Source organism: Peromyscus leucopus, chromosome 14 (assembly GCF_004664715.2).
Source record: "Peromyscus leucopus breed LL Stock chromosome 14, UCI_PerLeu_2.1, whole genome shotgun sequence".
Taxonomy (NCBI): Eukaryota; Metazoa; Chordata; class Mammalia; order Rodentia; family Cricetidae; genus Peromyscus; species Peromyscus leucopus.
This window is the reverse complement of record NC_051075.1, coordinates 45,170,980-45,184,418: the sequence shown is the minus strand read 5'-3', so window position 1 is coordinate 45,184,418 and position 13,439 is coordinate 45,170,980. Positions and strand designations below refer to the sequence as shown.

The following is a 13,439-nucleotide window of genomic DNA, read 5'->3' as shown; positions in this document are numbered from 1 at the left end:
ATTTCTAGTGATAGAAAAAAAATTAAGCAAAAATGTTTAATTTCTTCTCTCAAAAATTTGCATAAACAATTTAGTCACAATTTTGTAATGTTCTTATACACCAAATACTGAGAAGTAAATACTCCTTTTGTGTAAATTTTGTTTTTGTACTTCGAGTAGTATCTCAAACATTTAGCTTTTGATTAGCTAAGCTTGATAGTATTCACCAAATAAAAGAAACTGGGAATTCTGAATCCTACCAATTATTATCTATCAATATTTTTATAAATGAAATTCTGAAGAACAGAAATAACAGCATTTTAAGGAACTCTAAAAAACTAGAATTAGTTTTTAAATGACATCATTTTAAGGAACTTTTAAAAATTAAAAGTAACATACTTGTGAAAGGGATTTAAATTCTATAAAATTTAAATAAATCTCATAAAATGTTTTGAGATTGTAAAGCAAAATATAATTATTACATTTTCTAGCTATATGTTCAATATCCCCATTTTATTTGTTTACAAAATAAGATCATATCTCAAATTATTTATAAATGGTCTATATTATCTTAAAATCAACTGGAAAGAAAATAAATTAAAATTGAGTTTTAGAAACATTAAACAAGTAGTGTAGCCTTATCTCACCCAGAGCCAAGTAATGATTCTGGAGGAGAGGGGATCATAGACATCATGAGCTATCTTGGAAATGAAATTAATCTAAATGCAGAATTAATTTATGTCTCATACAGACCCTTATATAACATAAAAGTAATTGTATTAATATTTTAATATGTCTGTTTTTATTTGACTTGTCACATGAAGTGAGGTGTGGAATTTTTCACTTATACTGTCATGCTGTTTTTCGATTTTGGAATACTGAATTTCAGATTTTCAAGATGATCAAGCTGTACTCTATGTCAAAAGAATCTCTAAAGTGCTCTAATGCACTTGCTTATTTAAAACATGCTCCTTGATGGGCCAGCAAGATGGCTAAGTAAAGGCACATGTTGCCAAGCCTGATAACCTGAGCTCAATCCCCAGGACCCACACAGTAAAAGGAGAATGCCAGCTCCTCCCTCAAGGTGTCCTCTGACCTCTACACTCCCACAGTGGCATAAATGGCACAAACACACACACACACACACACACACACACACACACACACACACACACACATACACCCACTCTCTAAAAAGGAAAAAAGAAACATTCTCTGATAACACACTAAAACTAATACTGCCATATGTCTACTGAGCGTCTATGAAAGGTACAAAATTCATCTAAAAATATTCAGGAATGAAAACAGTGGCATTTACAGTGCCCAGTATAATAACAGGAATCTCTACCAAGCAACATTAGCATTCTCTGACTCAGAACACTACATTTTCTCAGGGTCTTTTTATTTCTACAGCAAATAATGAACAACTTCCTTAAAATATTCAAATAGCTTTTCAAGCTACTTTTGAGATTATTAATTTAGCTCAAATGTTCATTCAGGAAAATTCTAATTAACTTTTCTATGCTAAACAGAAGGCCTGTTTAACTGAAATTTTAAAATCAGGAATTGCTCATTAATTGGCTTGTATAAACTGGTAACATTAGGCTTATTCTACCTGTACATGTCTGATCTAACTCTATGCTCATCATGAGGAAACACTGCAAGCTCCATGACAGCCTACTTCTCCTTCTAATAACTGTGCACGGCTTCTCTTACTTCCACAAATGACCATAATCCCCTGCCCAATGTCTGTTAGATTTCTTTCTAATTTCTTTTTAATAACATTTTCAGTGCCAGGCATGGTGATGATGCATCTAATCCTAGCAATTAGAAGGTGGAGGCAGGAAAACTAAGCTTAAAGGCCAGTTTGATCCATATAACAAATCCCTGTCACAAAAAAAAAAAACGAGGCTAGGCCAAGCCTTTGCCTAGCATGTACAAGCTACTAATTCAGTATCCAGCACTCCAGGGGGGAAAAGGTTTAAAAAAAAAAAATGCAATCCTAGCCCCCACTAAAAAGTTGACATCAATACGGTCTCTTTTAACAACAAAAAGTTATTTATTTTAAAAAAGAATATGAAGTCATGTTATCTTTTTAAATGCATGACTCTGAAAATTTTACTATCAACACAAACTTGAAATAACCCCAATGCCCATCAACTAGTAATAGATAAACTAATTGTGGTGAACCCACACAGTGAATACTACTACGCAACTGAGAAGCAACTACTATACCCAGGACCATGAATAGCATACAAATGCATTATATTATCAAAGAAGCAGACTTCAAAGGCTGAATACTAGACAACCGATTTAAGTACATACTGGGAAAGGTAAAACAGATATACAGGCAGGAAACAGATCTACTTTGCCAAGACTGTGGTGAAAGGACAGGGGTTAACTACAAAGGAACAGGAGTGAAGCTAGAAGCTTGTGGACCTGTTTTCACTGTGGTGATAACTACGGACGCCAGGACTCTTAGCATTAACATTAAAGCAGAGATGTTCAAGTATGACTTAATGTTCATGTGTAGACAGTTTTGAGACATCAGAAGTTTGTAGGTGAGTTTATTTTCATTATCAACTATGCCACACAACAATTACCAAAGTTCAATATAGAAAACGTAGACACAACTTGTTTTACTGAGTTCAAAACTTGAAAGTCAAAGCCATTAAAAAGTAACTTGCTTATGAGTTTATGAAGGACAGATTATACTTGGTTAGCAGGCAGAAAACTTTTCCCAACTAATAATGCATAATTCACTGGAGCTTGGGCTAACTTGGCCTTCCTACTGCTGATACATATCCATGCAGCTTTAAAAACAAAATCACCAATGTCCCAAAATATTAAAATGGAAACAGGGAAGTGCTAGTCACAAAAATATACTAACCTGAATTTGCTCAGTTAATCAATAAAGATGAAAAGGATTTAATCTTGAATGAAAACACCACGAGGGTCATAGACAGCCTAAGCCAGAACAGCAACCTGAAATAAAAAAAAAAAAAAAAAACTAAATTAATTCACCTCCTCAACTTTCACTTAGCATTATTATGCTTTTTTATTTACTTCCTTGTGGCATTCATAAGGAAATGTTTGTATTCTGCATTAACTAATTCTGCAACCATCATTTTCCAAATGCCAAGAAGGAATTGAGTTTTCATTTTGCAAATTATAAAACCCAGTTGTACTCATTGTCTTAATTTGCTTCATATCCCATCCCAAAAACAAGTCAGCCCCACAACAGCTCCTTCCCAGTCACAAATATCCCTCTTCCCAGTCTACAGTTCAAAATGTACATCCTCAAAACCTCAACTAGTTCTACATCTTTGTTTCTTCCTCCTTCTACACAAACTTCCACTCAAACTAATTTAACCTGCTTGCTTTCCACAGAATCATTTTATTATTCCCAGCTGCCATCATTCAGTGAACCTTCTTGGCATATAAAAGAAGATACTGTAAATTTTACTTTGTTGAGTGTTAAGTAATTTCATACTCCTATAAATACTGAGTGTTGGAGCCGGGCGGTGGTGGTGCACGCCTTTAATCCCAGCACTCGGGAGGCAGAGCCAGGTGGATCTCTGTGAGTTCGAGGCCAGCCTGGACTACCAAGTGAGTTCCAGGAAAGGTGCAAAGCTACACAGAGAAACCCTGTCTCAAAAAACAAAAAGAAAAAAAAAAATACTGAGTGTTTCTGGAATTTTCCCCCCTCCCTTTTTTTTTTTTAATTTTCTTTTCCGGGTACTGCTTTTAGTCTTTCTTTAGAGGGATCATATGATGATCTAAGGTTTGCTTCACTGGTGAGCCACAACTCTTTTGAACACTCCTTTTTTTTTTCACTCTTTGTCAATTAAACTATATAAGTAAGCTTTTCAAAACTGTTTTAAGAATTCTATATTCATGCCGGGCGGTGGTGGCGCACGCCTTTAATCCCAGCACTCGGGAGGCAGAGCCAGGCGGATCTCTGTGAGTTCGAGGCCAGCCTGGGCTACCAAGTGAGCTCCAGGAAAGGCGCAAAACTACGCAGAGAAACCCTGTCTCGAAAAACCAAAAAAAAAAAAAAAGAATTCTATATTCAATTAATCTTTGCTAGACTATTTCTGCCATAGTTCTGTACATGTACTTCATATACATGGTGCATGTATAATCTTATAGAACCTTCTAATGAGGGAACCTCTATCCTACTTCTCGGTTGCTGGCTCTCCATCACCTATTACCATGTTTGACATAAGTGAGGAGTAAGTATGATTCATAGGCGACTGGAATGGTTTTAACGAATATTCACTGCATATATATGTATACGTCACTTAGTACAAAAACCCAGTAACACTACACTCTGTGGCAATATCTTTCTCTCAGTAGTCCTACTCTTGTGTTAAGATGTGATTATTCTTGAAATGACATTTAATTGTGAGAAGTAGGATTGACATTTACTATAAGAAGTGGTTTTTCCTCCAGTGACACTGAAACCCATGGAAACTGATTAATTGGAAGAAGCACCATCCCTTTACCTCCTGTACAATCAAGAGCCCAATTACTTTAATTTCCAAGAGTACCACTTAAAGTTCTGAGGGATAGCAGGCTATGAGAACCTTCAATAAACTGCCGTTAACATAAATCCTTTTGTGCATGCAGTGCATTGCTGTTTACATTATCTCATCTCATCTGTATCCATTTGAAGGGGACCGACAGGAACTCTGAAAAGATCATAAATGTACAACCGATACATAAACATGAAATCTAAAATCTACCGAGATTCACTACAGTTCTTTCCCGAAACTTCACCTAAAAGCTTTTGCCAACTTTCCACAATAAATGAAATGTGTAGAACTTACATCTACTGCCACTGTGAAATGACCAGATTTATCAGATTTACCTTCTGATGGTAAACAACTGCACAAAAATGAGTGTGAAAACTTGAAACAACCAGAAAGTGTCTACAAGCACTTTGTCTTTACATTGAGAGCCATGTTCTACCCACCACTGCAGACAGACTCAAACAGAAAACAGGAGCTGTGCTGACTCTTAAGAAGCAAAGGTCCAAGTTCACTGTAACGAAATGGCAAGGGTTTCTAGAATAGATACTGGAAAACAAAGAGCTTTACAGACAGACAAAGGCTACATCTCTATACTGGGGTCCATTTGCATCTCAGACTTAATAGTAATCCATACACACTTAGGCATGTGTCCATTAATCAAGGGAATAAAAAACAAATTTGGCATTTGTCAATTGAGAGTTCTATCAAGCAAAGACAGAGGGTTTAATGATACACTGAATAAAGTGGCCCAAAATAAAGACTGTTCTCTAACAACACTGAGAGTTCTTTAAAAGTAAGCATTGAAGGATAGATAATCTAATCTTCAGTCTAACACTGGTAACCATCAACCGAAAAGGGGAAACCTCATGCTTCCCAGGCATGTGGTGTTCAGAAGGGCTGTGGCTTGGTGTGAAGCAGGCCGTAGATCACATGACACCCCCATAAACAAAGACTAAAAGCAGGAACCAAGAAAGAAAATTCCAAATAATGTGAATACATCCCAGAAAAATTCAGGAGTATTTATAGGAGTACGGAATTATTTAACATCCCACAAAGTAAAATTTATAATCTCCTTTTTAATGCTTATTAAGCATCAACTGATTACTAAGCAAATTTTTTAAAAATTATAAAGACAATTTCTGGAGCCTTAATGAGAGAAAATCAATCAAAACCAACCTAGAATTGATAGTTGACAGAAAACTAAAGTTAAAACACTAAAGTTATTATATACATATTTCATATCTTCTAGAAGACAAGAGAAAGACTATATATATTAGTAAAGATATGGAGGAGAAAAGCAATGACCCAAATGAACACCTAGGCATACACACAAAAATGTCAGAGATGTTCTACCAGATACTTGGTAATTAGTTTTCTATTCTGTCTGGTTGGCTAAGATCATATTCTTAGTCGACAGGAGCTCGAGGTTTTATACTGTTCCCTAAATTCCTTTGGGGTTGACTCCTCAGCCTCAAGAACCTTCTTCATAGACATATGAGGTACAGTAACTTGAGCAATCATAGGCTCACTTGTTACCTGTCTTTCAGGAATCAGTTTTTATTGCTTGATGGAAGTGTCTTAAGAATTGTCATTTCCACTCCACAGGAGGGAAAATAGGCCAAGTACTAGAAATCTAGCCAACTTCCCAAGGCTAGTAAAGTCATGGATCTTATAAAAAGAATCTCCTATCACTACTGTGATAGGCCAGCACAATTCCTAACTACACTAAATCCTGTCCTTATACTCATAGGTAAGTGTAGTTACAGCCCCTCATCAAAGCTCTTCTTTACAGCAAATGGAGACCATCATAAAAAAACCACAACTGAACACAATGTAGAAATCACTGAGATAGGAATCATGTGAAACCAGAAATTATGACCACATTAGAAACAAAAAATATGTAAGAGAAACATAATAAGTGATAGAAAAAATATGATTTATAAAATGGGCAAATATCATTGTTCAAGAAATACTCAGCAGTAAACAATAATAAAAAGACAACATAAAAAACCCATATTAGACAAAACATAAGCCGAATAGTTTCTCTATTCGAAATATATACCTATGACCAAAGTTGCAACATGTGATCTCATAATTGTTCAGAACAAACACATGAAAGATGTTATTCATTTCAGAGGAAATAACACACCTGATGATCACTTGCGGTGCTGGAATTTGTTCTAGTTTGTGTCTGTTGCTGTGATAACCACTCACTCCAAGGCAACACGGGAAGCTGGGAGCAGGACTGAAGCAGGGACCATGGAAGGACTCTACTTGCTGGCTTGCTTCCCTGACTTGCTCAGCTACCTTCCCTGCTCAGTCCAGGTGCACCTGCCTAGGGATGGTGCTGTCCACAGTGGGCCGGACCCTCCCACATCAATCAGCAATCAAGAAAATGCCTCACATACCAGGCCACGCCCATAGAGCCATATCTTCAATTAAGGTTTGTTCTTCCCAGATCGTTCAAGTTCATATCAAGTTTACAAAAAATTAATCAGCAAAGAATCCATGTCCAATATTATGAAATATGCCTATAATCTGGCCAAAAGTAAAACTACTAAAGGAAGACAAACAAATCTTTAAAACGAAATAAATTATCTCTGTAATAGGTAAAATTTAAACTATTTCCTTTTTAACAAAATGCATTAAAAGAAAAGTAAGTTATGAATCACAAGTTTTACATTCAGTCTGTGGTGTTGAATTGTCAGTCATTTTCCATATTGTTAGAAAGAAAAATGACTGTGAGTTACAATGAACAAATCCTAGATGGGAAGAGAAAAACAGCGACTGATCCACTCATGCTCATCTTTAAAGAAATGATAAATCCTAGTCTAAAAAAGGGAAACATAAAAACCACATATGAAATGAAGAAAAAAAACTAAGCTTATGGGGAATTACATATTTAACAGATGACAGAAAGAAACTGTCTGAAGTAAAATTGGCCATTTTTGAGAAAAACAGTTCTCTTATAGGGAGGAAAGGCTGTAAACATGTCTAAAATAAAAAGCTGACTATGACTCAGTCACAACTGAATCTTATAAAACTAATGGTCCTTGGGCTATTTAAGGCATCTCAAAAGTCTGACTTCAGAGAGGATCAGATGAGACTGTATCTACAGATTATATGGATGAGACTACCCAGACTGACGGCAGCAGCTCACAAGAAGCTGCTTGCTATATGTAATCTCCCTACTGGGAATGTATCAACCTAAACAGAGCAGGAAGGTACCCCTGCGCTGGCTCAGACATAAAAAGCAGTAAAGTAGCAAGCACATCATCAGTGCTCCCTAGCTATGGTCCACCGTGTTAAAGAGGACTGAATGAGAAAGTCTCAAAGAGAAGACTGTAGTGATGCTGACGGCCTCTACTGCTCCACTTCCTACCTCTCTTAGCGCATTAATATTCCACTGAGTCTGCTGTATCGATAGAGCTGCATTCTTCTTGCAAAGGAAAATAGGTAAGGGAGGTGATATTCATGGGGAAAGAAAGTATCTCATGCTAATAACAACAAAAGGGGGTGAAAGAGTACACAGAGTGCTTGGCTAGCATGAATGAGGCCAAGTTCGATTTCCAGCACCAAATAACCAGGCATAGTGGTATCCACCTGTAATTCCAGCACTCACGAGGTAAAGGAAGGAGGATCAGAAGCTAATATCATCCTCAGCTATACAGCAAATCTGAGGACAGCCTGGGATACATCAGATCTTGTCTTAAATAAATAAATAAATAAATGACTAAAGTGTTAGGAATAAAAACAAAAATCTGAAAAGTCTATCCCAGCACTATTTTCACAAAACTGAATTATCATAAAATTGCCAAATTCATATTTCTTAGTAAATAAATGCTAGCCTATAAGTATCCTGACAACATTATTTTAAAGTAAAATAAGAAGTTAGGAACTACCTCGTTATCCTCTGTCCTTTTTTGAAGTCATCTACTTTGTTAAAATAACACAGTACTAAGCCAGGTCTCAGAGTGCAAGCCTATCACCCCAGCTACTCGGGAGTCTGAGACTGAGAAGGATTCAAGTTCCTTCCTACCTGGAAAACTTAGGAAGGTGCTCAACAGTGAAAGGTCAAGATTTAAAAGGCTGGGGATACAATTCAGTCATAGGGCATTTGCCTATCATTCATAAGGTCCAATATTCAACCCCCAGGGGCACAAAAAAAATAAGAAAAAAAATGATTACTCTGTCAACTTGACTTATGAAATTTTGTCTACTTTATACCTAATTAACGGAGCCCATTTAAATGCTTGCTCATGTTACCTAGGTAAAACTGTCTTTAAATTTCTAAGTTCCGTATGACATTACAAAATGAGCTCAAACTATGCTGAAAATCATTAAAGTAATTTAAGTGACTTCTGTCATCCTTAAGTCATATACTTGTTCAAATCTTAGAATCACCTAAAATACAAATAAGAATTCTGAAAACCTAGAAAAGAAAATTATATCAATTATCTCATAATTAGCATCCTTTTATAGTGATTATCCTCTCAGTTAATCTGAAATCAGAAGGCAAAATACTGAAATTTCCATCATTTATAATACCACCACTCCTTCAACTTTCCCGTGGGGCACAGATTGAATTTCTAAGTCTTTTTTAACTTGCCATGCCATGTAATTGGCTGCTTTCCCACCACATCGCCACAAGACTCTGCACACTATAAGGAGCCTGTTATTCATCTTTTTACTCCTTAGTGAATTCTAGCACACTATCTTAAAACAGCATGTTTGATATTTCTTCACACCAATATCCTTACCTATCTCACAAAGCAACTGCAAAGACAAAACAGCAGAATTATCTGTGAGAACATTGTGTGTAAAATAGAAATGCTTTGTAGCTATCAAACGGAATTCATCTCCCTGTTAGCTATTGCTATGCTAAGCCTTAGCTGGTGACACGCTCTAGGAACAGAGCTGAACAATGGGCCCTTAGGACGCACCAGGGTTCAATGGTGGCTCCACAACCTTCATCTCCAGGGCCTCCATTCGCAGGTTCTGGAGCTCGACTGAAGAGTGTTAGAATCGTTAGTTCATGACCCTCCCGCCCTACCTATCACAGCACCCTCACCACTCCAAACACCATTTGGAGTTTTTATGGTTTCCTGTACTAGTTCCACTACCATTTCCAAGTCTGTATAGCTCAAAACAACTGACTGTTTGCTGCTTACGTTTGACTCGGTTGGCTGATTTGCTACAATCTTCAAGCTCTGTTACCTCTTACCAGGGAAGACAGAAAAGCATAATCAATACATCAGGGTATTCTGACCTTTAACACTATTTCTGTGATACTATTAAAAAAAATCACTTACATTCCCATATATCTTTTTTCCCCCCCGGAGCTGAGGACCGAACCCAGGGCTTTGGGCTTGCTAGGCAAGCGCTCTACCACTGAGTTAAATCCCCAACCCCCCATATACCTCTTTTAAAAATTTAGTCAAGACAAATGCATAATATTACCTATGCTAACTTATGTCTCATCTGAATATTTTCTATTCATCCAACAGCATAGTCACAAGCTTTAAAAAGTGAAAATCTATACCAGATGCAAGGAGAAATTAAGAAAAACTGGTATCTAATAAAACAATACAAGATGTAAATGATATAATCAATAAACAAAATACTATTATATTCAATTTATGAAACTGCACTTTATACTCTGGTCGAGAAAATAACCTCATTTTAAGATATTCACAAGAACTGACATATTTAAGGTCATAAGTCTCAATAAAATCAATAAAGTAGAAAAAACAAGCTATGTTCCCCTATCATGCAATAAAAATAAATATGCAGGCAAAACAGTCATACATATAAAAATAAATAAATCTTTTTAAGAAATAAACTCCATGGGCTTAAGAGAAACTGAAGATGCTATAGGAAAATAGTGAACCAAAGAATAGATCAATAGAAATTCTCATTTCAGAATAACCAAGTCCGGCCAGGCACGGTGGCACACACTTTAATTCCAGCACTCAGGAGGCAGAGGCAGGAGAATCTCAGTGAGTTCAAGGCCAGCCTAGTGAATTCCAGGACAGTCAGAAACCCTGTCTTGAAAAATAAAAATAAAAACCAGAATAACAAAGTCCACAGGGAAACCAGACATTTACATAGTGTCAAGTATTTCCTCACAAGATATTTGCTAGTTACGAAGAAAAAATGGCAGATAATTAAAATTACTTATCACTGTAACAGTACTCATGTGCTTCCAGATCTAACACCTTGAGAAGGACATACATAAAGACTATGGCTGTCTCAGCTGAAATACATAATCAAATTTTATTGAGAAGAAACATGTAAGTGTAAACTGAAGGACATTCACAAAGAGCTAGCTAGGTCTATGCTTCAAAAAGCAGGTGTCACGAAAGGCGAAGTTATTTCTCCAACTAAAGAAAACAAAACAATGAGAACTAATTTGATCCTGGGCTAGAAAAAAACATTGTTTAGTTTTCCTATATAATTTGGTTAATTGGTGAAATTTAAAGTTATAGGCAGACTAAATAAAATTTAGTAAATATACATAGAGATTAAATGCTAACATCTGTAGACAATGTCCACTGGTTAATTCTGGAGAATGTCTCATACTTCACAAAATAAAACTAAAGTTTAAGTGAATCTGCTAATTTTCCAATAGTTCAGAAAAATAATAATGTATACAATAAAAAGAAAATTATATAGGAAATATGGCAATATATTTAGAAACTGGATGAAAGAGAAGAATTACTTGATTATGTTAGCACTATTCTTTTTTCAATTTTAAATCATTTTAAAATTATAAAAGCCTTTTGGGGGTGTAATTTTTTACAAATACACTCTATGCCTATATTCCCAGCATTCCACAGGCTGAAGTCAAGGTCACCCAAGATAGCATAGTGAGTTCCAAGCTAGGCTGGGCTATGTCCCAAAAAAGTAACAACAACCCCACACACATCTTAAGGTCACTACAGACAATCTGAGGACTGAAACAAGAACTGCAGAAGAGACCCAGCTGAAGGGCAGAAAACATTCTGCTCCACCGTAAATTCCAAAATCCAATGGCACACAGCAACAGGAGCTGATCGTGTCTGTCTGGGTCTCCCTCTCTCTGACTCACTCACAGATCCAGTGAGGTCCTGCCACACACGAGAGACTGGGAAAAGTGGACAAATGATTGAACACGCACATACATAAAGAGCACTCAAATCTGCAGGATGAAAGCAAACCAAGAGCTGTTCCTAAACAACTAACTCCTCATTTCCACTAACATCGTAACCAGTCCCCACTGAGTAAGAATACAGGAGTTGCTCTTACTTTCATGTGGATGAGACAGAGGTTTAGAATCCTTTCCCCTTTCTTCCTCCAGCTCCCAAACTCCAATATCAAATCCTTAGCACCTCAGAACTGAGGGATAAAATGTCTAACAAATGTAATTATCCTTCATTTTCTAAACTTAGATCCAAAAAAACCACTCAAACCTATGATACTCAAAAACTAAAAAAATATATCCACAAATTCACCACAGTTTATGGATCCACTAGGATTCCCAAAATCGTTTCAGGGAGCCAGAAGGCAAAACCGTTCCACAATAATACAGAGCTACTGTTGGCTGGTTTTGCAGCTAACATCTGTATCAATACAAAGCAAAAGAAACCAAGGTACTGACACCAAACTGTGTGTGTGCAGAGGTGCGTGCGTGCGTGCGTGCGTGCGTGCGTGCGTGCGTGTGTGTGTGTGTGTGTGTGTGTGTGTGTGTGTACATGCCACAGTGCCACAGTGTGCATGTGAAGGTCAGAGAACAACCTGTAGGAGTTGGTTTTCTTCTTCTACTATGTAGCTCCAGAAGACAGGGGATCAAGCTCAGGTCCTCAGGCTTGGCGGCAAGCACTCTTCCCCCCACTCAGCCATCTCACCAACCTGACAACCTTCTTTTCTAATGAGATGTTAATGAGACTGGTGCCATTAACAAGTATAATTTTTTCATTTTTTGGTTTTTTGAGACAGGGTTTTTGGAACAGTCCTGGCTGTCCTGGAACCCACTCCGTACACCAGGCTGGCCTCGACCTCACTGAGAGATCCACCTGCCTCTGCCTCCCAAGTACTGGAATTAAAGGCGTGCGCCACCACTGCCCAGCAACAAGTGTAATTTTTAATACTGTGTAAGTATTTGGAATATCTATACAATTTAGTGAGCCAGTATTTTCCAAATGACCCAAACTTACTTTTACACAACTACTCAAGGCACAGTCTAGTGAGATGGTTCAGCAGTAAAGAACAAATGCTGCTCTTGCCGAGGACTGGAGTTCAGTTTTCAGCAGCCATGTAAGATGCCTTACAACTGCCTGTCACTACAGCTGTAAGGCATCCAACCTCTCTTCCAGACTCCATGGGCACCTGCACTTCCCTACGCTCATGCATGCATGCATGCATACACACACACACACACACACACACACACACACACACACACGCACACACACACACACACACACACACACACACACACACACACACACACACGATTAAAACTATTCCAGGTATACAAGGGGACACATTTCTAACCCCAACATTGGAGGTTGGAATTCACCAACCAGGCAGTAAAGCTCAATCTGTAAGCTCCAGGTTCAGTGGGGCCAAAAAAAAAAAAAAAAAGATGGAAATCAATTAAGGAAGATACCTGAAATTGACTTCAGCCCTCCACATATATGCATATGTGCCCACACATACATATGCACACACAGAAAAGAAAAATAAACGATCAAGGGCTGGAGACACAACTCAGTGAGCATTTTTATATCATATTCAAGGCTCTGACCCTTCCCAAAATATTCTTATAGTCTCAGTTTTAATTTCCAATATGTAAATATCAACATAGCAACAATAACAAACCTCCTTGTAGTATCTCACTAAGTTTTACGAATGTAAAATGGCTGAACTTAAGTTGAAGCCAGG

The 13,439-nt window shown here is 37.2% G+C and overlaps 1 protein-coding gene across 4 annotated transcripts in view; it reads right to left on the bottom strand.

Moving 5' to 3' along the window:
* Fut8 (fucosyltransferase 8) overlaps nt 1-13,439 on the bottom strand; it is a 222,603-nt gene that overhangs the window by 172,527 nt on the left and 36,637 nt on the right. For 3 of the 4 annotated variants that reach the window (XM_028876080.2, XM_028876078.2, XM_028876079.2), the window contains exon 2: nt 2,870-2,964. The gene's annotated coding sequence lies outside the window, so the exon portion shown is untranslated. Of the gene's footprint in view, nt 1-2,869; nt 2,965-6,663; nt 7,049-13,439 lie in introns of those variants that run through there. The other variant, XM_037210648.1, reaches the window with a different exon arrangement.